Raw genomic sequence first — 25192 nt, 5'->3', positions numbered from 1 at the left:
TTTTTTCGCACTCCCAAACTTTCTGAATAAGTTAACTCATCTACGACATTAGATTGATCAAAAGACATGAGACACGATTGGCTCGATTAAGTGTATTCGCCAACAACTGTCCAACCTTGTTGGGATTTTTTCAGAACCGGTAACTTAGTGCCCATTTTAACTTGTCCTGCTACTATGAGTTTAAAAAACAGATTCACTCCAATTAGCATGTTAATTTCCTCTGCTGAGTAATTTGACGGGTCGGCCAGCTTTATTTGTTCTGGGATTTGAAACCCATCCGCTGCAGTTCCTGGTTTATACTTAGTGATTTTAGACAATACGCTGAACTCATCAGTTGCCACAAAATTTGTCACTCGGATGTCGAGCTTCAGCGTGGCCGCAAAATTGGCTGTCGAATAATTCGGTTGACTACCCGAATCAAACACGCATCTGCATGACTGATAGTTGCCGTCTCGGTCCTGAACCAGCACTGCTGCTGTCGCTAAGAAGCTTGTAGATCGGTTTGATAAGAGAGAGCTATGCAACGAACTGGAGGATCTTGGATCGTTTCCAACATCAGCTCTTGCGTTGCCTGCCTCTGGGTATCCTCCATGTAAAAGGTCATGATGTAGGTTATGACAAACGACCCATCGCGCCGCGTTGCACTGTTTGTTCTTGTAGCACTTGCTGAAGCACAGCAAACACAAATCATGCCTTTTGACTTCTTGATATCTTTGAACCGGGGTTAGGGATCTAAATTCCTGGCAAGCCTTTACTCGATGAGGTACTGAACAGATATGGCAAAGCCCCGGGCAAGCGTTTGGTACAGACGCCACTAAACTAATATTTTTGGTGTCGCCTTTACTCTGGAATTTATTGTTCGCTGACTTCCAAACTTCTCGTCCTGCTAAGTTGACCTAAGTTGATAATCTATAAATGTACAGAGCAATGTCCACGACGACAGCTTTGTGTAGTCATGTTATTGTTCCCATCTTTCTAGCGATTCCTCATCTAGCTTACTGCGCGCTAAATTATATATAACTGCATTAAGAATTTCGGAATCTGTTCCTGAAGATCTGAGCGCTGTGAGATGGGAATTCACGGAGTCTACTAGGCCGCGTAAGGAATCGGCATCAGCAACCCTTACTCGACAAATTTGAAATATCTCCCCAATATGAGATTGCACTATCAGAGCTCGGTTTTCAAACCGATCCTTCAGCAGCTGAATAGCTTTCCGATAGTTACTCTGTGACAATTCCAAGCAGTCAATTATCCGCAGGGGAATAGGTACATACATATTCTTGAGCGGCTTCCGCACTCCTTTCTATTTGGCTTTGTACCTCACACAACTGTACAAACACAGACTCCAATAAACAAAGCCGAGCCTCTAACTCTGCGGCGGTCATGCTCTGACGATTTTTTTCCATAAAATTGCCATTCCGCTCAAGGGAACCAAATATATATGAACTCTTCTTCCCTAGTTTTTCTAGGGGCCATGATTAATATCTTTGTTGATGATGGTTACGGGCAACTTAACTGTAAAACTCTGTTGCGGACTTAATTAAAATCGCCAAGGAAAGCTCGGCTACGCTCGATCCCCGCGTTTCCAATGACTAATACACGCAAAATGAGTTACCGTGTTCGACATAATTTTAAGGTTACAGAAAATCGTTCGGTCGCGTGCCGCGCTATTACTCACACACGCACGCTTCTCCAAAAAGCTCAGCAATACAAACCTGTGTACCGCAATGATGTACACGTTTGTGCGCATGTAGTGCAGACCTTTTTCGCAATTTGATTCCCCCAAAACCGCGTGCACCACGTTTCTAACAATATGTAGAACTTGAACCTGCAGTTCTTTATCAAATGAACATAGCGGAAGAGTCACCCACAATTTAGCACAGTTTCGCTTTGCTCCAACGATGAGCTTTAAGCTAAGGGTGCATCGACACTGAGCAAGTCAAGCTCCAAATGTGAGCGGAAATCAGGGTGCTCCTGCGGTGAGCTCCAAATCGGACCTTTTCAAGAGTCCCTGTTCGGGTGCCAAAATGAATTCGAAATGAAATGAAATGAATTACTGCCTGGCTAGTCCTGGAACCCAAATTTTAGAATTGCAAAACAAGGCGCAAGTTCACCGCTAGTCAGATCTGTCGATTTTCAACAAAGCTTTATTCTTTTCCTCTTCTTCATGGGTATCGATTCTACTCGATCATCGATATCAATATCGATATTTCTTAGTGCGATACAATAATCGATATAGGCGCTAACAAATAACAATTCAATGTTTTCCAAAGTGAATTAAACTTAATACTATGAGTTTTTCTTCCGTGCCGTTTCTCTTGAAGGTTTTGGCGCCAACATGTATAGTGTTTTTACGTATCTTACACCTAATAAATAAACCAATCAGTGTTACAAAAAGTTAGACGATTCGATACCTAGCTTTTAAGATATTATACATAGAAGTGAACCAAATAAGCTAAAAATTGCGTTTTTTTAGAGTATTTTTATACCGGATTTGGGGAATGAGGGTTAGAATGAGTGGAGGCCCTCCAGAATCCGAGCCCTTGCGGCAGACGAGACTGCGGGTGGATAAGTAGTGTTAATACTCGACATTTCTTCATAGCTTGCATTTTTAGCCTACTGCCAGGCTTGCGTTTTAATACTACCGCCATGTAAAAAGTACTCCCAATCGCCTCTGTTCCGACGCAGACCGCATGGCCGACCATTGCGGCGCAGACGCGATGAGGAATTTTTTGGGGTCCGAGAATTCACTCTGACTTTCAAGGGGAGTTGGCGCTGTTATGTATTCATCAGTTGGTGCTGCCTTAATTAATATGAGCCCTCGCTTTCGCAGCGGTGTTCTTATGTTTGTGAGCGTTAAGGACGTTGACGACATCTATATCACCGCACTGTCCAACAACAGCTGCAGCACACTTTTAACTATTCGGCTCTGTTCCAGTTATCAGTTCCGAAAGATTCACACGGATTACAACTTCCCAGACCAGGCGGACTTAAGTCCGATAGCATGAAAGTTAGTTATTAGAACAACAGTACCAGTCCAAACTTCATAAAAGACAGACGTGCTACAGAGATCACCTCACCAAAACCATATCAAAACAACAACAATTCAATCCAAATTTTCAAAAAACAAATAAAAGCACAAATCATACTTCACAAAAAACCCAAAAACCAACAAGGTAGAACGCTATAGTCGAGTACCTCGACTATCAGATACCCGTTACTCAGCTAAACAGACCAAAGGTAAATGGAGATATGCAAGCAGCAAAGCGAGATTGAAATGCGCCACCTACCGACGGTAGACAGATTTAAGCGTTATGGGCGTTAGCGTGGGCGTGGCAAATTTTTTTTTGGATCAATCGATAGGTATTGACGAGACCAATACATTTCAGTTAAAATTTTTTATCTAGCATGTGGCGCCCAGGTTTTGTGGGTTTGTGGGCGTTAGAGTGGGCGTGGCATATTCGCGTAACAAACTTGCTCTGCGTACAAGACTACAGAATTTAAATATTAGATCCCAATTCTCTCTTTGATAGTTTCCGAGATATCAACGTTCATATTTACGATTTTTTGAAGTTTGTGGGCGGTTTGTGGGCGATAAAGTGGACGTGGCAAATTTTTTTTTGGGTCAATCGATAGGTATTAATGAGAACAATAGATTTTAATTAACATTTTTATTCTAGCATCAAAACTATAGGTGGCACTCTGCTGAAACAAACTTGCGCTGCGCAGGAATCTCAGGAATCTGCATGCCTTATTCCAGTTTTGTAGGTCTTATAGTATCCGAGAGCTCAGCGTTCATACGGACATACGGACAGACGGTCAGACGGACATGGCTAGATCGACGCGGCTGGTGATACTGATCAAGAATACTTTAATACTTTATGGGGTCGGAAACGCTTCCTTCTGCCTGTAACATACTTTCCGACGTATCGGGTATTAAAACCATAATAGAACCGTTACAAAGCAAGTGCACCGGGCAGCAGCCCAAGTGAACAAGCAATGCGACCACCGGACCTAAGTGACCCATTACTTTGTGATAAAAAAGCAACAATTGAACCGAAATACATCATAATTTCTCGCCAAGATAACCAATCTTTTGAAAATGTGTCTCGCTTCATTATCAAGAAAGTAATTGACTTTCAATGTGGCGGTGAAGTTGAATCGGTCAAAAAAACCAGACGGAAAGTTATTAGTTAAAACGAAAGGCGTAGTCCAAACGCTACCCAATTCCACAACTTCCTTGTCAGCTCATCCGAACATAAAACACTCAACACTTCAAAAGGAGTTATATACTCTAACGATCTACGTAACATAGATAAAGAAGACATTTTAAAAGAACTATGCTAGCAAAAAGTAATTGAAGTCGAAAAGATCGTTCAATTCAAAAACAACCTCCTACAGGAATCTGGTCTGACAATTATAACTTTTGCAACAACAACATTACCAACAACAATAATGATAGGATATTAACGTGTCAATGTACGGCCTCATATACCTAGACCTCTGAAATGCCGAAACAGCCAAAGATTTGGACACCCCCTCAAATTCTGCAAAAGCCCAAAAGTATGCAACAACTGCTCGGAACCCCACACCCCAGACGACGAAAATTGTACCAATCGAATCCAGCTGTAAGCAAAACGCCAACATTCAAAACAATCACTCCCCACTCGACAAACAATGCCCAACATTCATCAAGCAGAAAGAAATCGTAGCCATTAAAACAATAGAAAGAGTTGACTTTAAAACCGCACTAAGTATTTACGATCAACGCCACACACATCAACCAACAACTTAATCTAAAGCCCTTCAACAACAACCTAAACCTACAACATCAAAGCAATTAACAAACATCACTCCGTCAACCTCAACTAACACTGAAACACAGCCAAATAGGAAAATCACCAACTATGACGACCTCCTCGCACACTCAAATAAACAAACCCACAACAATTGGCCTATACATCGGAAGAAGACATGGACACAACTAAATCCACTAATCGCAACCAAAGTAGGAGACTCATCCCTGAAACAGACCGTAAGCTCAGATCCCAAACAAAAGACAAGTCCAACCTCCTCCCTAAACCAATTAAGGCTAAAGACAAATCTGAAAAAACATGTATCTCCAACACCAACCTCATAAACAAACTACCTAAATTAAAACAAGGAAGAACGCTATAGTCGAGTACCTCGACTATCAGATACCGGTTACTCAGCTAAAGGGACCAAAGGGAAATGGAGATATGCAAGCCACCTACCGGCGGTAGACAGACTTAAGCGTATTGGAAACATTTTTTTTGGGTCAATCGATAGGTATTGACGAGACCAAACATTTCAGTTAAAATTTTTTATCTAGCATGAAAATTGTGGGCGCCACAGGCTTGGGCGGTTTGTGGGCGTTAGAGTGGGCGTGGCTCCCAATTCTCTATCTTTAATAGTTTCCGAGATATCAACGTAAATATTTACGATTTTTTTAATTTTGTGGGCGTTAAAATGGGCGTGGCAAACTTTTTTTTTTGGTCAATCGACAGGTATTGACGAGAGCAATACATTTCAGTTAAAATTTTTATTCTAGCATAAAAACTGTAGGAGCTACAGTTTTGGGCGGCTTGTGGGCGTTAGAGTGGGCGTGACAATCTACTGAAACAAACTTGCGCTGCGTAAGAAGCTCAGGAATCTGCACGCCAAATCTCAATAGCCTTGCTCTTATAGTTTCCGAGATCTCAGCGTTCATCCGGACAGACGGACAGACATAGATCGACTCGGCTAGTGATCCTGATCAAGAATATATATACTTTATGGGGTCGGAAATGCTTCCTTCTGTCTCTTACATACTTTCCGACGAATCCAGTATACCCTTTTACTCTACGAGTAACGGGTATAACAATTTAATAAATAAATTCGAAAAACACTAACCTAACTTAAAAACTTATTTTAACTTTAAATCTTAAAGCCGGAGCTTAAAATTATACAATGGAATATACACGGTTACAGAAACAATTATATCGTATAGATCTACAAGTACTTACTAAATCCTATAACCTGCAAATTATTGCCCTCCAAGAAACACACATTACAAACCTTTGCTCTCTTCCTACCCCTATAAACTACTCCCTCTTCACCAGCAAAAATAACCACAATAGTTTTGGAGGCACCGCCCTTCTAATTCACAATTCCATACCCCAGAACGAAGTCTCCGTAAGCTCAGACATTGACGCGTTCGGAGTTTCCATATTTTTATTATTATTATTATTTCCTATATTAATTTCTATATTCCGCAACCAAACTATCCCAACCTTTACCGCAAAACCGTCATTTAAACTAAAAGATGCAGATTGGAACCTATTCAAAGAAAAAGTAACGAGTTTTAGCTCGGAAAGCATCCATAGTCTAAATGCCAACAAAGAAGCCGCTATTATCAAAAAAATTCTTATTCGAAGCGTTCACCTATCCATACCCCAAAACTCCACTTTTACCCAACCCCGCATCGTTCCCTGGTGGAACAGCGAGCTGTCTCTCCTCAAAAAAGACAAAACAAGAAAATGGAGGAAACTCAATAGAGAATTTATCACATATAACATTATGGAGTATAAAAAATCCAATGCAAAATTCAAAAGATCCATCGGAGAAGCCAAAAAAAAAAAACGGTATTCCACAATTTACCTCCGACATCAACCTATACTCAAACCCAAATAAAACATGGGCACACATCAAAAGACTATGTGGGTTATACCCCCAAAAAAACATCCACTACCTAAGCAACCCTACTCCTACAATCGACCCTCTTTTGGTCAAACTTGGTCAGAAGAAGCCGGCGACCACAACTTCTCCGCAGCCTTCCGCCTCAACAAAGAACTCCTTAATCATACCCCCAGACTACATCGCTACCAAAACGGCAATATAAATCGAAAAGAAGATAACGTTCATAGAATTCTCTCCAGCACTTAGCACTCTGAAAGGTAGAACTCCAAGTCACGACCGCATTTCTTACTGCATTATTAAAAACTTGCCCACAACTTTTAAACACAGAATTATTAATCTCTACAATGAAATACTCTCTTTACATATCCCGCAATTATTTAAACTCAGCCTGGTCCTACCCATCTTAAAACCACATAAACCTCAAACTGACATAAAATCTTACAGACCCATATCTCTGAACTCATGCCTAGCCAAAATCCTCGGCAAAATAATTGCAAAAAGGTTGTGGTGGTTCGTTCTAAACAACGAACTCATTCACAACATCCAATTCGGCTTTAAGAGAGGCAAATCTGAACTACACAGTCTACTTTATGTAGACCACCTAGCCTCCAGATCCAATGCCCTCAAGAAACACCTAACAATTATTTCACTCGATTTCACTAAGGCTTTCGACAAAATTGGCATACACACAGTCATACAGCAACTACACGTTTGGAAAATAGGGGATCATATAATCAGCTATGTCAAAAACTTCATGAAAAATAGGAAAATTATAGTCAAAACCGACACCTATCTCTCCAATACCTTCCCTCTTAACAATGGGATCCCGCAAGGCTTCCACATCTCTGCCAACTCCTGTTGGTAACATAATTTCTATCCCCAGAGAAATTAAGTTATGCGCTTACGCAGACGACATTCATCTCCTTATAGAACACAACAAACGAAAAAACCCCACAACGAACTTAACAGACACCTTTAACCAAATTGACGAGTGGTGCACTCACTCAGTCCTTTCCAAAGACAAATGGCAGATACTTCATATCTGCCGGAAACACAACTGCAACGCTATGATACTAACAGGAGACACCACTTTACCAACCACCGACACCCTTAAAATATTAGGACTCACTATCAACAACAGAAACAAATGGACACACATATCTAAGCTAAAAACCGATCTGTCCAAGCCATTAGGCATAGTTAAGCACCTTTCCTCCCACAAATACAGCACCAACACCGCTTCTCTCATCCAAGTCATAAAATCACTCATTATTCCCAAGATAGACTACTGCCTTCCAATATATGTACACGCACCCAAAGCACAATTAAACAAAATTAAAACTTCCCTTAATTTAAAAAGAGTAGGTCTTGAAGCCTACCGTTCCACGCCAATAAACAACCTTCTATTAGAAGATAACATATGTCCCATAGAACACAAGCGAGACTTCTTAAATGTAAAACTAGCCAAAAACCTTTTAAAATCCAACGACACTAATACTAAATCGACTAAAAGACACCATAGATACTCCAGCACAATAGACCGCGTAATACATTCATCCAAAATCAAATTAATTCCTTACCTCCCAATAAAAAACAATGAATGCAAAACATTTAACATGGATAGCATTATTAAAGCAACCAACACCACCCTATCTAAATACAATAAAAACAAGGAAGAACGCTATAGTCGAGTACCTCGACTATCAGATACCCGTTACTCAGCTTAAGGGACTAAAGGGAAATGGAGATATGCAAGCAGCAAAGCGATATTGAAATGCGCCACCTATCAGCGGTAGACAGATTTAAGCGTTATGGGCGTTAGAGTGGGCGTGGCAATTTTTTTTTCGGGTCAATCGATAGGTTTTGACGAGACCAATAAAGTTCAGTTAAAATTTTGTATCTAGCATGAAAATTGTGGGCACCACAGGCTTGGGCGGTTTGTGGGCGTTAGAGTGGGCGTGGCATATTTGCGTAACAAACTTGCGCTGCGCACAAAGCTACGGAATCTAAATCTGAGATCCCAATTCTCTATCCTTGATAGTTTCCGAGATATCCACGTTCATATTTACGATTTTTTAAAGTTTGTGGGCGATTTGTGGGCGTAAAAGTGGGCGTGGCAAACTTTTTTTTTATCATTCGATAGGTATTGATGAGTACAATACATTTCAGTTAAAATTATTATTCTAGCATCAAAACTGTAGGAGCCACAGTTTTGGGCGGCTTGTGGGCGTTAGAGTGGGCGTGGCACTCTATTGAAACAAACTTGCGCTGCGTAAGAAGCTCAGGAATCTTCACGCCAAATCTCAATAGCCTAGCTCTCATAGTTTCCGAGATCTCAGCGTTCATCCGGACAGACAGACGGACAGACGGACATGGCTAGATCGACTCGGCTAGTGATCCTGATCAAGAATATATATACTTTATGGGGTCGGAAACGCTTCCTTCTGCCTGTTACATACTTTCCGACGAATCTAGTATACCCTTTTACTCTACGAGTAACGGGTATAATAAAACACCACCAACCATTTTCCTTCAACTCTTTCGCACCCTCAAATCCTCGTATCCCAACCATAACTTCGTCTATACCGACGGCTCCAACCGAAACAGCAACGATCAAACTGGGTGTCCTGCCTTTCTATTCCTCAGTCCTCTCGAGTGAGATAATAGCAATTCAGAAAGCCATACAAATATGCGTAAAGATGCCAGGCAAACATGTTATATGCACAGGCTCCCTCTCCTCCATCTCCTCGATCACCAATCATAACAACCGTTCGCACTATGCCACCTCAGTCAGAAACCTAGTCACCAAACACTTCCCAAAAATCTCTCTTGTCTGGGTACCTACCCTGCAAGCATTTTCTATCGCTGAAGGCACTATTAAGTGACTTCTAGAAAAGATCGTCCGCGAAATCGCATTCGGATCGCGGAAGTGACTCCCGTCGCGAAGAAATGTGCCACTTCGGTGACACTTCTAGAAGTGTCGCCGAAGTCACTTCTGGAAGTGTCGCCGAAGTGACTCCGAGAAGTGTCGCCGAAGTGGCACATTTCTTCCCGACGGGAGTCACTTCCGCGATCCGAATGCGATATCGCCGACGTAACTTCTGGAAGTGTCGCCGAAGTGGCACATTTATTCCCGACGGGAGTCACTTCCGCGATCCGAATGCGATGTCGCCGAAGTAACTTCTGGAAGTGTCGCCAAAGTCACTCCTAGAAGTGTCGCCGAAGTGGCACATTTCTTCCCGACGGGAGCCACTTCCGCGATCCGAATGCGATATCGCCGAAGTAACTTCTGGAAGTGTCGCCGTAGTCGCTTATGGAAGTCACTCAAAAGTGACTTTACATATGCTTGTAGAAGATACCTAGAAGAGTCTTTCCCAATTGGAAGATCTTGAATACAAACATATTTTTTTTATTTTTAATATTTTTCATTTATTTTTTGTATACGTGCTTTGTCCACTTGTATACACGGTCCCTGGCATGTAGGAAAATTTGCTGAACAATGTTATTTAGGTCCAGCTCCGTCGACATAAGAAATTTATTAATAACCATTTCTAAAAGAAACAGAAACAAAAATTGTTTTATGTTCAGTCAAAGTAAAAATAAAGTAAAATACATTACCTTTTACAATGAAATATGTTGAGAATCGTTGGATGCTGAGTTTCTCCGCAGTTACACGCCAAGTAATGTCCACAGCTAGCTTGTCCGTAAAAAGGTTTGAATAATCGTACAGCTCACGATAAGCACGTAATTTAGCACGTTTTGTTGGGGGGACATTTAAATAAGTTAAGCAATTAAAAACATTTAGAAAAAAACAAAGCTATATTTTTAAAACGCACAAATTTGATACAAAGACGCACTGTCCACAGACAATTCACGCAACGAAATGACGCTCGGGCGAAAAATAACGGCGTGGGTCAAAAGGAAGACCCACCAAATTTTCAGAAAAAAAGGGGCAACGGAAAATTACCGCGACCTTTTATCGCTTGTTTTACTCACTACTATCGTGTTTCTATTGGGCAGAAGTGTCTCAGAAGTTACTTCTTCGCGATCCCGACCCTTTTTGTTTTTGTAAAATGTGTACTATCGTCTTTCTATCGTCCAGAAGTGACTCAGAAGTTACTCACATCGACGAAAACCGCGAGCTAACCATAGGAATGAGCGAGAGGCAAATACGCGGCTAACGCTCTTCGTCGGGTCTGTTTTTCAGCGCGGTACACAGATGAGCTAAGGAAATTCCAGAAAATATACCAGATTTAGCGAGTGAATTTCGATGAACGCCGTTAGCCGCGGCCCAAAGAATAAGAAATTTAGTCTTTGGCGGTGTTCGTGCAAAAGCGGTGTGGAATTTAAAAATTTAAAATGGAAGGGAAAGGGAGAGCAGATGAAAAAGGACGCCTTAACCAAGCTGCTGCCTATTATTGTGGGATTTGGTGCAGTTTTGAGGGTTTAGATACTTTGCTACCGCCATCTAGGAGTAGCGATCGAGGCACGTAGATTGGTGGTAGATTAGGGAGGCTAATGTAATAGATGCTTCTGTCAATTGTCGTATCTGACCCGAAGGGGCAAGAGGCGATAAAGGAAGGTTCTTGCATAAGACGAGGCGCTTCCACTGTCCTTCCGATTTTGGCAAACGAGCTAGACAGTTCAGTTTTTCTAAATATATACGAAAATTTTAATTTCGCAAAAGTTAAATTTCGGTGTGAAAAAAAGATCTAAGCCAATTTCAATTAGCCGCTGCCAAATTAAATTGTGCATCTCGGAAGGAGTTTTTTTTTGTAAAAGCAGCGCTTGGTCCGCTCGGGTAAGTCAGCAGCATATTTTTTTGTAAGCGAGGGAGACAAACAGTTTTTTTTACCAGGCTTGGCGTTTCTTAAGTACTTTTTTTAAGTGCCCAAGTAAAGCGTTTTCATTGTTTTGTTGCGCAGACGACGATCTGGCTGGCCAATGCTCGGTGGAGACCTGGATTTGGAAAGTAATAAGTTAAGAGAAGGGCAGTGTAGAAGTTAGTTAGGAGATGCAACTCTCCAACGTAACCTTCCCGAAATTCCAGTCGGCGTAGCTAAAAGTAAAAGGAGCAGCAAGAGAACAGTTGGAGCAGATCAGCCAGCGAAGAGGCCGCCAAGTCGCGCGCGGAAAAATTTGCCCGGGTGTCGGGAATGAACGGGACTCATTTTTTTTGGTATTATTGTTAAGTTTTGTTCAGTTTTACGGATCTCAGGCTACGTTTGATACAAACCCGGGAAAAATTGGCTAAAGTGAAGAAAAAATGAAAAAGTCTATAGGCAGAGAAGTCAAATTTTAACAGCTCTCTGTGCCGTCGTTCGTAATGCCGTTGGTAATGTGAATAAAATTGGGGTGAGTGGCAAAGAAAATGTTACCCTCCATTTTTACTTTTGACTTGAACTAGCGAAACATGCTTCTTTGAGTTTCTGTGCAAGGCGTGACCCACTGTGTGGCTCACCGCAAAACAAAGTAAATAGATAACGTGCGGTGAGTTCCTTATGAGCCATACCGCAGTACTACCCATAAGAAATGGAAAAAATATGAACATTGCACGCGCTTTTTAAATAATCCGACTGATTTATAAGCTTTAATCCTCGTTTAACAGACAGTCTTTTACCGTTTTGTCACAAGTAGAGCTCAGAATAATACATTTTAACTGTAATTTTTATACGTATTTAAAAATCCATTCCTATTCACATTTCTCTTATTTATACATTTTACCTTGTATAGTTTTATCAAGTCGCTAGTTTTAAGAGATATTCGTAAGATGTTAGGAATATATTTATAATGTTTTAAATTAGTGTCGTTATTGCCTCCGCCAGTATGCCGCACCAGTAATCACCCTTGCCTTCTTTTTTTTAGTGGCCAAAAAAAAATATGTTTTTTTCTCTTATCGGAAATAAGTTGGCCGTAGATAGGGAGGGCAGAACCATATCCTCATCGTCGTCAGAGGGAATTTCTTGTTGGTGTGGGGAAACGAAGAGAGATCCTCAGCTGAGTCTTGTGTAGTGTATGGGCAAAGTCGCAAAAGGCACCTTTAGGGAAAAAGTACAAAAACACCATACCACTTGTCGACGAGCAAGGCCGAGCTAACTTCGCGTACGTCCCTTTTTCCCAGTGGATCATCTAGCCTGAATCGTTATATTTATGATTATTATCATCATTCTTATTATTATGGCGCCCCAACGTGTAGGCCAAGATCGACGTTTTGTCTTTTTAGCAAATAGCACATACACATATAGGAAATTTTTATCATTCTTAGTTTTGCTCGGTATTCTTATCACTCATGGGATTGTAGTGGGCGTTAAGTATGTTTATAATTCATCCACGGTTGCTGCAGTCCTTGACCAGTGGAAAACAGAGTGTGTTTACATCCTAGCCACTTTTGCTGAAAAGTTTATCCTAAGCAATTTCTCTATTTCAGTTATTATACCCGTTACTCCATAAAGTATATATATTCTTGATCAGGATCACTAGCCGATCCGATCTAGCCATGTCCATCTGTCGGTCTGTCCGTCTGTCCGGATGAACGCTGAGATCTCGAACACTATAAGAGCTAGGCTTTTAAGATTCGGCGTGCAGATTCCTGAGCTTATTACGCAGCGCAAGTTTGTTTCAGCAGAGTGCCACACCCACTCTAACGCCCACAAACCGCCCAAAATCGTGGCTCCTACCGTTTTTGAGCTAGAATAAAAATTTTAACTGAAATGTATTGGTCTCGTCAATACCTATCGATTGATCAAAAAAAAAGTTTGCCACGCCCACTTTATCACCCACAAACCGCCCACAAACTTCAAAAAATCGTAAGTATGAACGCGGTTATCTCGAAAAATATCAAACATAGAGAATTGGGATTTCAGATTTTGATTCCGTACGCGCCTACAATTTTCGTGCTAGAAAAAAAATGTTATCTGAAATGTATTAGTCTCGTCAATACCTATCGATTGACTTTAAAAAAATTTGCCACGCCCACTCTAACGTCCATAACGCTTAAATCTGTCTACCGCCCACATAACCATATATTGTGATCAGGGGTAGGTGGCGCATTTCAGTCTCGCTTTGCTGTTTGCATATCGCCATTTTCTTTCGTCCCTTTAGCTGAGTAACGGGTATCTGATAGTCGAGGTACTCGATTATAGCGTTCTTCCTTGTTTTACCTCGTTAAGAGGTGTTTTTATTTGATTTTTATACATTTTTATATACCCATTTTACTTATATACTTTTATATTTCTACACTACTTTTATATTTCTACATTCATTTTATTTATATATTTCTTACATTACACCCTCATTTATCTTATATACTTTCTCTATTTTCTCACTTAAGCCATTACATTTACATTATCCGCAAAATTATTTATTCATATCTTATATATTAAAAGTTCGGCCAAAGAGCTAGTGGGATGGCTCTGAGGGCGCCGAGCTGAAGGCTACCGAACGGGTCGCAGGTTGCGGATAGCGAGCGCCCTGGTTCTCCAGGGTAGCTACGAATAAGCGTGGAAGTTGGACACGGCCCGGCTACCGCCAAGCCCCCAACACGAAGCGCAAATAAATAGCCCCGGACAGTCAGCGGGTATCTGCGCCGTAGCAGTACCGACGTCGCGCTTGTGCTGCCGCCTCCGACAAATAGCTCACACATACCCCTTCCCACACTCTTTGAACCTACCTCTTGCCTACCCACACAACTCATCTCACCCCGGGCTGGACTAAGGTGTCACTCGTACCGTGCCGAGAGTCAATCTGGCTGGGAGCCCGAGTCATCAAATAACTCAGTCTCAAACGGTGAGCTCAGGCAAGTGGCGACCGCCTGTTCTAAGTCAGCCTTACCCGGGTACGGCGGATCTCTGCCCGGGTGGACCTGTCCTTTCTCCGCAGCTCGTGGGATTTAACATGGAGAACTTAACTAATACTAAACAAAAAGACTGCACAAGACGAGAGCCCGACACTCTTATAAAGTCGGAAGTCGTAACCAACGACGAAAGAAAGAGCAAGATCACGGCTCTGACTACCCCAGTCCACGTGACGTCTACCCTGCCAAGGCCAGCGAACAACGCAGCCGGCTAAGCCCAACTCGCCATAGCGACAAGCCCAAGCCTCCCACCAGCGTAGGTGTGGCTAACCAGCCACTCCAACCTGAGGGGAGCGCCAAAGCCGGTCTCGTGGTGAGTACCAGGGCAAAGGAGTTTAAGAGGGTTCCACCTAACCAGGCAGGACCTCTTGAAAGAAAGAAGGCTTCTAGGATCCTCAAACGGCTGGCCACCAATCCGATACGTGAGGATCAGACTTCGAAATTGGATTACCAGAAAATCCAAGAGGACATAGCCTGGGCGAAGGCAGCTATCCCAGATTTCGACATCGCTATGACTACCAGCAACAAGCGTGAGAGGTCGATGGAGTCAGCTCAACCAGCGAGAAAGAAGGCCAAAGTAACCAACCGCGGCACATGGTCGAGATCCTTTGCGGAAGTGGTAAAGGATCGGTAGATCATTGGAGTCATCGACCAGAGCGATGAAGGCGGAAGGATCCCAAGAAACCATTGGGGTCTGGTTAGACGGGCCCTTGCGACAGTGGCCTTGAAAGTGCTGGACGAAAACCCAGGACCGCCACCCGATTGCACAGATGCAGGGTGGTACCAGGGCAACGTAAAGTTGATCGCCTGCGAAGACGAGAGATCGGCAGCACTCTACAAGGCTGCAATTGACAAAGTCGGCGAGGTCTACCCCGGGGCCAAGCTGGCAGTTTGTGAGGCTGCAGACATCCCGTCTCGACCGAGAGCGAGGGTGTGGCTGCCGTCGGAACCATCGGAACCAGAGGCTATACTCAGCCTGCTGACCAGGTTCAACCCAAAACTTCCAACAGACGGTTGGAAGGTGGTCAAGGTGGAGAAGACCGAGCGAGTCACCATGAGCGTGGTCATCCTCCTAAACCAGGCATGCTTGGAACCCCTCGCAGCCCAACAGCACAGAGTGAACTACGGGTTCGATAAGGTGCAGCTTCGTATTTATGACACAGATAAGATAGCGGCAGACAACCTGGCTGCCTGTGCGTCGTACGAACCCCCGAGCGACGACGAACCAGATCACGAGGAGGCCACCCTCACCGGCTACGTGTCAACCGACTCGGAGCTGACGGAGAGCCTGAAACAGCTGTGCACCCAGGACACAACCCGACCAGGGCGCTCTGTCCTCCAGGACATAGCGGAGGAAGCGGAGGGTACCCAGCCCGACCCCAGTCCCAAAGATGGTGCAGTTTCTGCAAATTAATCTGCACCACAGCAAGGCAGCATCCGCTGCCCTCCTCACCCGCCTGGCAACAGGCAACATAGACGTAGTCCTCATTCAAGAGCCATGGATTGTTGGTAACAACATCTGTGGCTTATCAACCCCCCTATACAAGCTATTTTACACCAAGGACAAGGGTAAAACCAGAACCTGCATTCTTACAAAAACACACTTTAACACATTTCTTATTCCACAGTTTAGCGAAGGCGACCTTACCACGGTCAGACTGGAGCTAAGCGAACGCACCCATCACACCATAGCATCATTCTATCTGGCTCACGACCACGAAGGGCCACTACCAAACACCACTACACAACAACTCATACGCACTCACTCATCTAAGGAACTCATCCTGGGTGGGGACGCTAACTCTCACCACACACAATGGGGAAGTACAAACACCAACGAAAGGGGTGAGTTACTCTACGATTATCTCCTTCAATCAAATCTATTCATTTGCAACAAAGGTAATGACCCAACTTTCATCACTAGAAATAGGAGGGAAGTACTAGACATTACTCTAATATCTGATCCCCTACTTAACCAACTAGAAACGTGGAAGGTGGGGATCGAACACTCATTGTCAGACCACCGTTACATAGAATTTACAATAAGTCTAGACCATCCTCCAGCCGAGAACATCACTAATCTAAGATTAACCAACTGGGGATACTACAAAAATCTCCTCAACAGGAACCTACTCGCTCCCCCGACACGCATACACAACCGTCAAGAACTAGATAACCTAGTTAACACTTTTACTGATATCTGCGGGGAGGCCTTAAAAAGGGCTTGCCCAAGTAGAACAGTCAAAACAAAGCACAAACCCCCATGGTGGAACCCAACCCTGGCGAACCATAAAAGAGAGTGTAGAACTTACTTCAACAAAGCTAAATATAACAATAGCGAATCCTCCTGGAATCTATATCATTCAAAACTAAGCCTATACAAAAAGGAAATAAGAATATCAAAACGAAGAGCCTGGGCTAACTTCTGCAGTAGCATAGAATCTACTGCGGAGGCATCCAGACTCAGAAGAATTCTAGCTAAAGCTCCAGCTACCATTGGCTATCTTAAAACCAATGATGATGGCTGGACGGAAAACAGTCAGGAAACCCTTGAACTACTGTTAGACACACACTTCCCTAACAATACCCAGGTAGTGGAGGACCTCCACATAAAGGTGAATCTAGACGACCAGAGTATTGCCAACATTTCAAACCCTGACCGCATTCAGTGGGCTGTTAACTCTTTTAAGCCCTTCAAATCACCTGGCCCAGATGGGTTCTTCCCGGCCCAGCTACAACGGACATTAGATATGTCCCTTCCCTGGCTGACAGCCATCTTCCACGGCTGCCTTGCTCTAAACCATATTCCAACAAGGTGGCTGGACGTTAAGGTAATTTTTATACCGGAAGCCGGCAAGCCCTCCCACACCAACCCAAAGGACTTCCGCCCGATCAGTCTCTCTTTCTTCTTGTTGAAGACCCTGGAAAGGCTAATTGACACCCATATCAGACTAACCATCGACCATAGCCTACTCTCTGACGCACAGCATTCGTACCGTAAGGGTAGATCAACCGATACCGCCCTCCACTCTCTAGTGTACAGTATAGAACGAGGCTTCCACAATAAGGAATACTCTCTTGCAGCGTTTCTAGACATAGAAGGCGCCTTCAACAACGTCACCCCAACGGCGATCACTGGTGCTCTGACTGAACTGGGCATTGAGCGGCCCATAGTGGGACTCATACACACCATGCTAACCAGCAGGGTAGTGCACTCCACTATGGGATCGGCCCTCTCGACCAGGAATGTCAGTAGAGGAACCCCACAAGGGGGAGAACTCTCACCTCTTCTATGGGTTTTGGTGGTCAACAAACTGCTATCACTTCTAGAAGAGGCGGGCACAAAAGTGGTAGCCTACGCGGATGACGTGGTTATCCTACTGCAGGGCAAATTCCCGCAAACCCTTTGTAATCTAATGGAGACAGCCCTATCCACCCTTTCCCGGTGGACGGCTGGCTGTGGACTGGGAGTTAACCCGGAAAAGACCGAACTAGTTCTCTTTACAAGGAAGTACAAGGTACCAATTCTAGTTCCCCCAAAACTACACCAAACGCGCCTAACCTTCAGCAACCAAGCAAAGTACCTAGGTGTCATCCTTGACAAAAAGCTCCTCTGGACTGATAACATCCTAGATCGCACACGCAAAGCGGCCATAGCCCTCTTCGCTTGTAAAAAAGCCATAGGGAGGAAGTGGGGTTTCTCCCCCATGATAGTTCACTGGCTATATACTGCTATAGTCAGGCCCATTCTCCTCTACGGAAACATCGTTTGGTGGCCTTCCCTAGATAAGAACTGCAACCTCCGGATCCTTCACAAGATCCAAAGGAGCGCAGAGCTCTGCATCAGTGGGGCGCTGCGCACTACCGCCACTGAGGCACTAAACACAATTCTCGATCTCCAACCCCTGGACCTACTTGCCAAAAGCTGGGCATCTGCAACAGCGCTGAGGCTCCGTGAAGCAGCGGCATGGACAACGGGCTCCACGGGTCACTCCATTATCCTATCAAAACATTCACCCCTACCACGTTATACAGACTACGTCCCACCCATAGTCAACTTCGAAAGAAGATACAAAATTCATATACTCACCCGTTCAGACTGGGACAACCTCCCACATCAATTCGTAAACGCCGTCAACATATACACGGACGGCTCCAAGTTTAACTCCCAAACAGGTGGGGGAGTCTTCTCCCCCGAATTAGACATAAAAGTCTCATTCCGCCTACCAGACCACTGTAGTGTTTTCCAAGCGGAAGTGATGGCAATTCAGGAAGCCACTACCCACCTGAACACGTCTGTACATAAAGACAGTGATATCTTCATATTCTCGGATAGTCAAGCTGCCCTCAGGGCCCTCGACTCCTACACAACGAGCTCAAAAACAATCTCTGAATGCCGCAAATCTCTTAACGAGATGGCCACTCATCTGAGAATCAACCTCATCTGGGTGCCTGGGCACCGCAACATTGAGGGCAACTGCATAGCAGACGAGCTGGCAAGACAGGGGACAACCGCCGATATCCTTCGTGATAAGGACACGGTAGGGATGCCCATGGCTACCTGCAAGCTCCATCTCAGGCAGAGATTGTATACTCTTTCCAACAACCGTTGGATCTCAATCTCAACATGCCACAATTCTAGACTCACATGGCCAAACTATAACACGAAAAGAACAAAAACTCTCCTACAATGTAGCAGGGAGGACATCTCCACTCTCCTAAATGCCCTCACGGGCCACTGTCTTATAGGGACTCATGCGATAAGGCTGGGTCTAAGTAACCACGACTTCTGCCGCAGCTGCAAGGAGATAGACGAAGAGGAGAGCATCGAACACCTCCTATGCTTCTGCCCAGCGCATAACCTAAAGCGCTTTCAAACCCTAGATAGCTACACACTTCCGAACCTTGCGGCCATTCAGGACGTAAGCATTCAAAAACTACTATGCTTCTTAAAAAGAACAGAATACTTCGAGAAGGCAGAAAACCCATGAGCTAGGGAAACGGATCTTTCAGAGATCATGTGGTATCACAAGGGGCCCATTGTGGCCTAAGTGAGGGGACTAATATTTAGTCTCCAACCACTCCTACCTAACCTAACCTAACCTATATATTAAAAACAATTAACAATGGCTGATGAGGAAGAGATGAGGGGGGAGCCGAAATGTCCTCTATGCGGGAAAGATCTCTCAACTGCCTTCGTGTACAAAACCAAATGCGGCCACGAATTCCACAAGGCGTGCATAGTTAGTCACTCAAAAACCAATAGGGAGTGTCCTACTTGCGGAATTTCCTGCTTTGTGATTCCGCTAGCCACACCTGCCGCGACGAAAAAAACTCAAGGGGTAGATTCTCCAGCCACTTCAAGCAGCCGTGACAATATTTTCCTGACTGAAGTCAGCAATATTGTCACACAGGCCACTCAGACTCTTCTAAATGAGATCTTAGCTGAGTTAACTCAGGAGATGATTCTGCATTTTGAGACCAATCGTCCTGGCAATAGCCAAACTCCAGCCGATCCCAATTTAGCGCCTTCTTGGCAAGAAATAGGCAGGCCAACCAGTCGGAATTCGCTGGGTTTTCAAGGAGAAGCTAGATCAACTTCTGGAAGCCTTGGGTCGGATTTGGTGCATAGGCCTGACAAAGTCGAAAATATTATAAACAGCTGGAAGCTCCGATTCAACGGAAATCGAGAGGGCAATAGTGTTGACAATTTTATTTACCGGGGGGAAGTTCTTACGCATCAGTCGCTGGAGGGAAATTTTTCAGTTCTGTGCAACAATGCCAGCATTTTGAGGGTAAGGCCCGCAAATTTTATTGGCGATTTCACAAATCGTCTAGAAAATGGCGTTCGGATATTCTTTGTCTAGCCCTGCGTAAGCAATTTAAAAACATTAGGACGGATGTCGACATACGTGAAGCTATACGCGATAGAAAGCAGAAGAAAAAGGAACGCTTTGATTCTTTCTGGGACGCAATTGTGATCTTAATAGATGGCTTGGAAACACCAATGTCGGAGAGGACAACCGTAGAAATTCTTCGCAAAAATGTAAGACCAGAAATTAGGCACGAGTTTCTTAATGTGGAGATTAATTCCGTTGAGCAACTTAGAGAAATTTGCAGAAAGAGAAAAAATTTCTTGGAGGACGTAAGGCGAAACTATTCCTATCAAAAGTCTGAGCCTTATAAGAAGAGAGTTTCCGAGTTGGTCGACAAAATGCTCTCTGATGAGGCGTCAGATTTTTCCGAAGTAGATGACGAAAAGGAAGTTGGGGCTGTCGCTCTTGTTTGTTGGAATTGCCGGAAGGAGGGACATCGGCACCATGACTGTGATGGAAAGAAGAGGATTTTTTGATATGGCTGTGGTGCCCCGAATATCTATAGACCCTTGTTCGTAAACGGTTGCAGTCTTTAATAAACTCTCATATTTAGGCGCATAATGCCATCTCTATCCTATGTAACAGAAAACCGATATACATATATAGTGACGTGTCTGCACTGCGATTTCTCAACGGCCACCAGTTTAAAGAACGAAACCGTTCACAAATAAACAGAATCGCCAATTTCGGCTTTGATTAAAAACGATACAGAAGCTCGAGATCCCGCAATGCAAACAAACAAAGAAAATTGATTAAGTCCGAATGTCAACAATGACGTAATTCCATAAACGTAAAAATCCAATAAGATCGCAAAATCTAATAAGACCGAATTATGTAAGCATAAACAAAGAAGTGGCGATCGCATCATCCACTTGCGATTGCGTCACCTAATGCACTAACAGTAAATTCTAAGACGCAAACCGAGGTTTCATTCTAACCAATTCTGTAACATACAATTAGTCTTTTTCCAACGTTCTAATAAAGAATAACCAACCAATATAAAAAATCTCCTGCTTTTTATTCGGGCGAAGAACGACTCATGTAAATGGCGCAGTCGGTAGGATCTCTTTAAAAAAAAATATCCTTGCCAAAAAACAAAGTCAGTAGCTTACTGATCAATTAAAAGGATATTTCTAAACAACTAGGATATCCAGATCAGCGCGTGGAATTGCCCACAAGTAAGCAATTTATTCGACTAGCTCGGAAGTGCAACTAAGAGAAAGAACCTAAGTGCAAATTAAAGGCACTGAACAAAAAATATAAAAAATTAAATTTCAATCGACTACTGAATAAATCCAATTCGGTCAGTAATTAAGTTGAGTGGAATTTAATTAAACACAACAAAATGGACCAACAACCACCAGCTCAAGGGCAACCACAAATTGGTGTGGCACCCAACCCATTGACGGAGCAAAACTTAAATCAGCTTTTGTCCCAGATCCGGAATATTCCAACGTTTGAAGGAGATCCATCTACCCTAGGAACCTTTGTCAAAAGAGTTAACTACCTTTTGCGTCTGTATCCTACAACCAATGATCGACAGACAAGCGTTATATTTAGAGCAATTGAACTTCAAATCACCGGTGATGCCCAGAGGATTCTGCAAGTTCTACAAGTCAACAACTGGCCAGATCTTAGAGCAGCCCTAATCGACGAGTACAAAACGCAAACACCTGTGGAGGAACTATTAAGGCGATTATACAATACTAATTTTCAGGGTAATCTAAGAATATTTTGTAACGAGATCGAGCTTAAGCAGTTAGTTATAAGCAACAAATTAGAACTTGAGGGAAATCCAAATGAATTAATATTGTACACAGAAGCAATGTTTAGGACTACAAAGAACCTAATACAACGAAAATTACCTGATAGAATTTTTATGACATTAGCAAGAAGCGATATTTCAACAGTACTTAAACTGAAACAAGCGGCTCAGCAAGAAGGGCTATACGAAGAAAATGAAAATTTAAAACATTATAACATCAATGTTAATAAAATTCAAAAGCATCAACAAACAAATTATACACGTAACCCCTACCCTTTCACTAATTTGTACAACACCCAACAATTTAATCCTGGCCCAGCTCTTTCAATTCAACCACACCCCAACCAACCCCAAAGAATGGTTCCACAAAATTATAGGTTCCAATCGAATAATCGAAATAATACTTTTGACCAAAATAGGGGAAGTTACCAAGAGTTTCGAAGAAATTTAATTCAGGGACAGCAAAATAATACAATGAATCAAAGCCAACAGCCAAGTGGACGATCGGGCTCAGTACCCAACCAATCACAAAAGAGAGTCAGAGAAAGTAATAGTGTACAATCAAGAATGCAAGTAGACGAAAATTATCAACAAAATAAGGAGTACAAAGAAGATGTTTATAATGAAAATGAAAATTTTCTAATGCAAGCCTCGGACCAATTACATACATAGAAATAACTATAAATAATCATAATTATCGTTGCCTCGTCGATACCGGTTCATCAATTAACTTAATGAAAAAGAATTTTCTCAACGGGAGCATACATAAAGATCCGACAATTATACGCACTATGACAGGTCATTATGAACTAAATGAATTTGTAAAAGTTGCACCTAATAGTTTATTTACTCAAGAACAAATACTTTATATTCACGACTTTTCTTCCAAATATGACATACTACTAGGACGAAAGTTACTAGAGGCAAACCAGGCAATATTTGCTTGTTATTTATTATTATTATTATTATTATTATGCCTATTATTTAAATAGTCGCACTACTATTAGTGGCCGCATTTTTTTACACAAAAACATTAGTTTGAAAAATTCAACACAAATAAATTATTTTGAGGCATTGCTAAAATCTAAAAATTATACTGATGAAATAAATTATGCTGTTCAAAATGAATTAGCAGTGGGAAAAAGTTATCGCTTAGAACACTTAAATGAAGAAGAAAAAGTTAAATTATTAAAATTAATTAACCAATATAAATGCATTCAATATCGTGATGGTGAAAATTTGACCTTTACGAATGTTGTTAAGCATGAAATAAAAAATCATCATGAAAATCCAATTCCATAAACAAAACAGCGTTTTCCATAAAGTACGGACACTACGAGTACACACGAATGCCATTTGGATTAAAAAATGCACCTGCAACTTTTCAGCGATGCATGAACATGTACTTCGTGAATTAATAAACAAGCATTGCCGTGTATACTTGGACGATATAATTGTTTACGTCTCTTGACGAACACCTTACTTCATTAAAAATTGTTTTCGAAAAACTTAAAAACGCTAATCTAAAATTACAACTAGACAAATGTGAATTTTTGAAAAAAGAAACAGAATTTTTGGGACAAATAGTTGGACCAAACGGTGTAATGCCAAATCCAGAAAAGGTTAAGGCAATCAATAAATTTCCAATTCCCAAAACTCAAAAAGAAATAAAATCATTTCTTGGTATTTGCGGTTGTTACAGAAAATTCATTCCAAACTTCGCGGACATTTCAAAACCTTTAACTAAATGTTTAAAAGCTGGTTCTAAAGTGACATTCAAAGATGATACATTTATTGCAGCATTCAATAAATTAAAACAACTTATCATAAACGATCCCATACTGATTTGTCCAGATTTTGGAAAAAGGTTTCAATTAACTACTGATGCTAGCAACTTTGCATTAGGAGCAGTTCTTTCTCAGGATAACAAACCAATCAGTTACATTAGTAGGACTCTAAATGCACATGAAGAAAACTATAGTACAATTGAAAAAGAATTATTCGCTATAGTATGGGCAACAAAAACCATAAGACCCTATTTATTCGGAAGAAGATTTGAGATATTAAGTGACCATAAGCCGTTAGTCTGGCTAAACAATATCATAAAACCTAATATGAAACTGCAAAGATGGAAGATAAGGTTAGGAGAATGTGACTTCGAAATAAAATATTTAGAAGGAAAGCAAAATCACGTAGCCGATGCATTGTCAAGAATCAAAATTAACGAAGTATACTATGGCAGTAACAAAGCAACAGCACATAGCGCTGAAGAAGATAATGAAAATTTAATAACAATTACTGAAAAACCAATCAATCATTTCGCAAGAGAGGTAGAAATGATTCGAAGCAATAAAGATGGTGAAGAAAGTGAAATTTATTTTAAGAAAGTCAAGATTAAAATAATGTTTAATGAATTAAACATCGAAAATGCTAAGCAAATATTAATAAAACACTTTTGTACCAAGTCAAGTGCACTTTACATCGAACACGACTCTGATTTTGAAATCATTCAAGAAGCTTTTAAACAGGTTATGAACACTACTACAAAAATTGTAAGAGCAGTAATTAAATTACAGGACATAAAAACTTACGCTGAATTTAAAGAAATTATTGCTAGCAACCACGAAAAACTATTGCACCCAGGAATTGAAAAATTGGTAAGGCTTTTCAAAGAAACCTGTTATTATCCCGACTACCAGAATTTAATTCAGAATTTAATTAATGAGTGTAATGTTTGTAACCAAGCAAAAACTGAACATAAAAACCTCAACTTGGCTTAGGTCAGATTCAAACGAAATTTTAATTATATCCCACATACCCAGAGAAATAAAGAAACTTCCCGTATACGAAATATTACCTTATCCAGATGAAAATAATAAAATATTACAAGATAACACCCAAAACAAATATTACGTATACAGAAATAGTTTGTATAACAAAGAAACAAAAAAACCTGTTACCAACGCATGTCTTTTAGGTCTTGTTAATCAAACAAATACT

The sequence above is a fragment of the Drosophila subpulchrella genome, unplaced genomic scaffold (genome assembly GCF_014743375.2).
Source record: "Drosophila subpulchrella strain 33 F10 #4 breed RU33 unplaced genomic scaffold, RU_Dsub_v1.1 Primary Assembly Seq111, whole genome shotgun sequence".
Taxonomy (NCBI): Eukaryota; Metazoa; Arthropoda; class Insecta; order Diptera; family Drosophilidae; genus Drosophila; species Drosophila subpulchrella.
The sequence above is the reverse complement of the archived record's forward strand: the minus strand, read 5'-3'. Positions refer to the sequence as shown.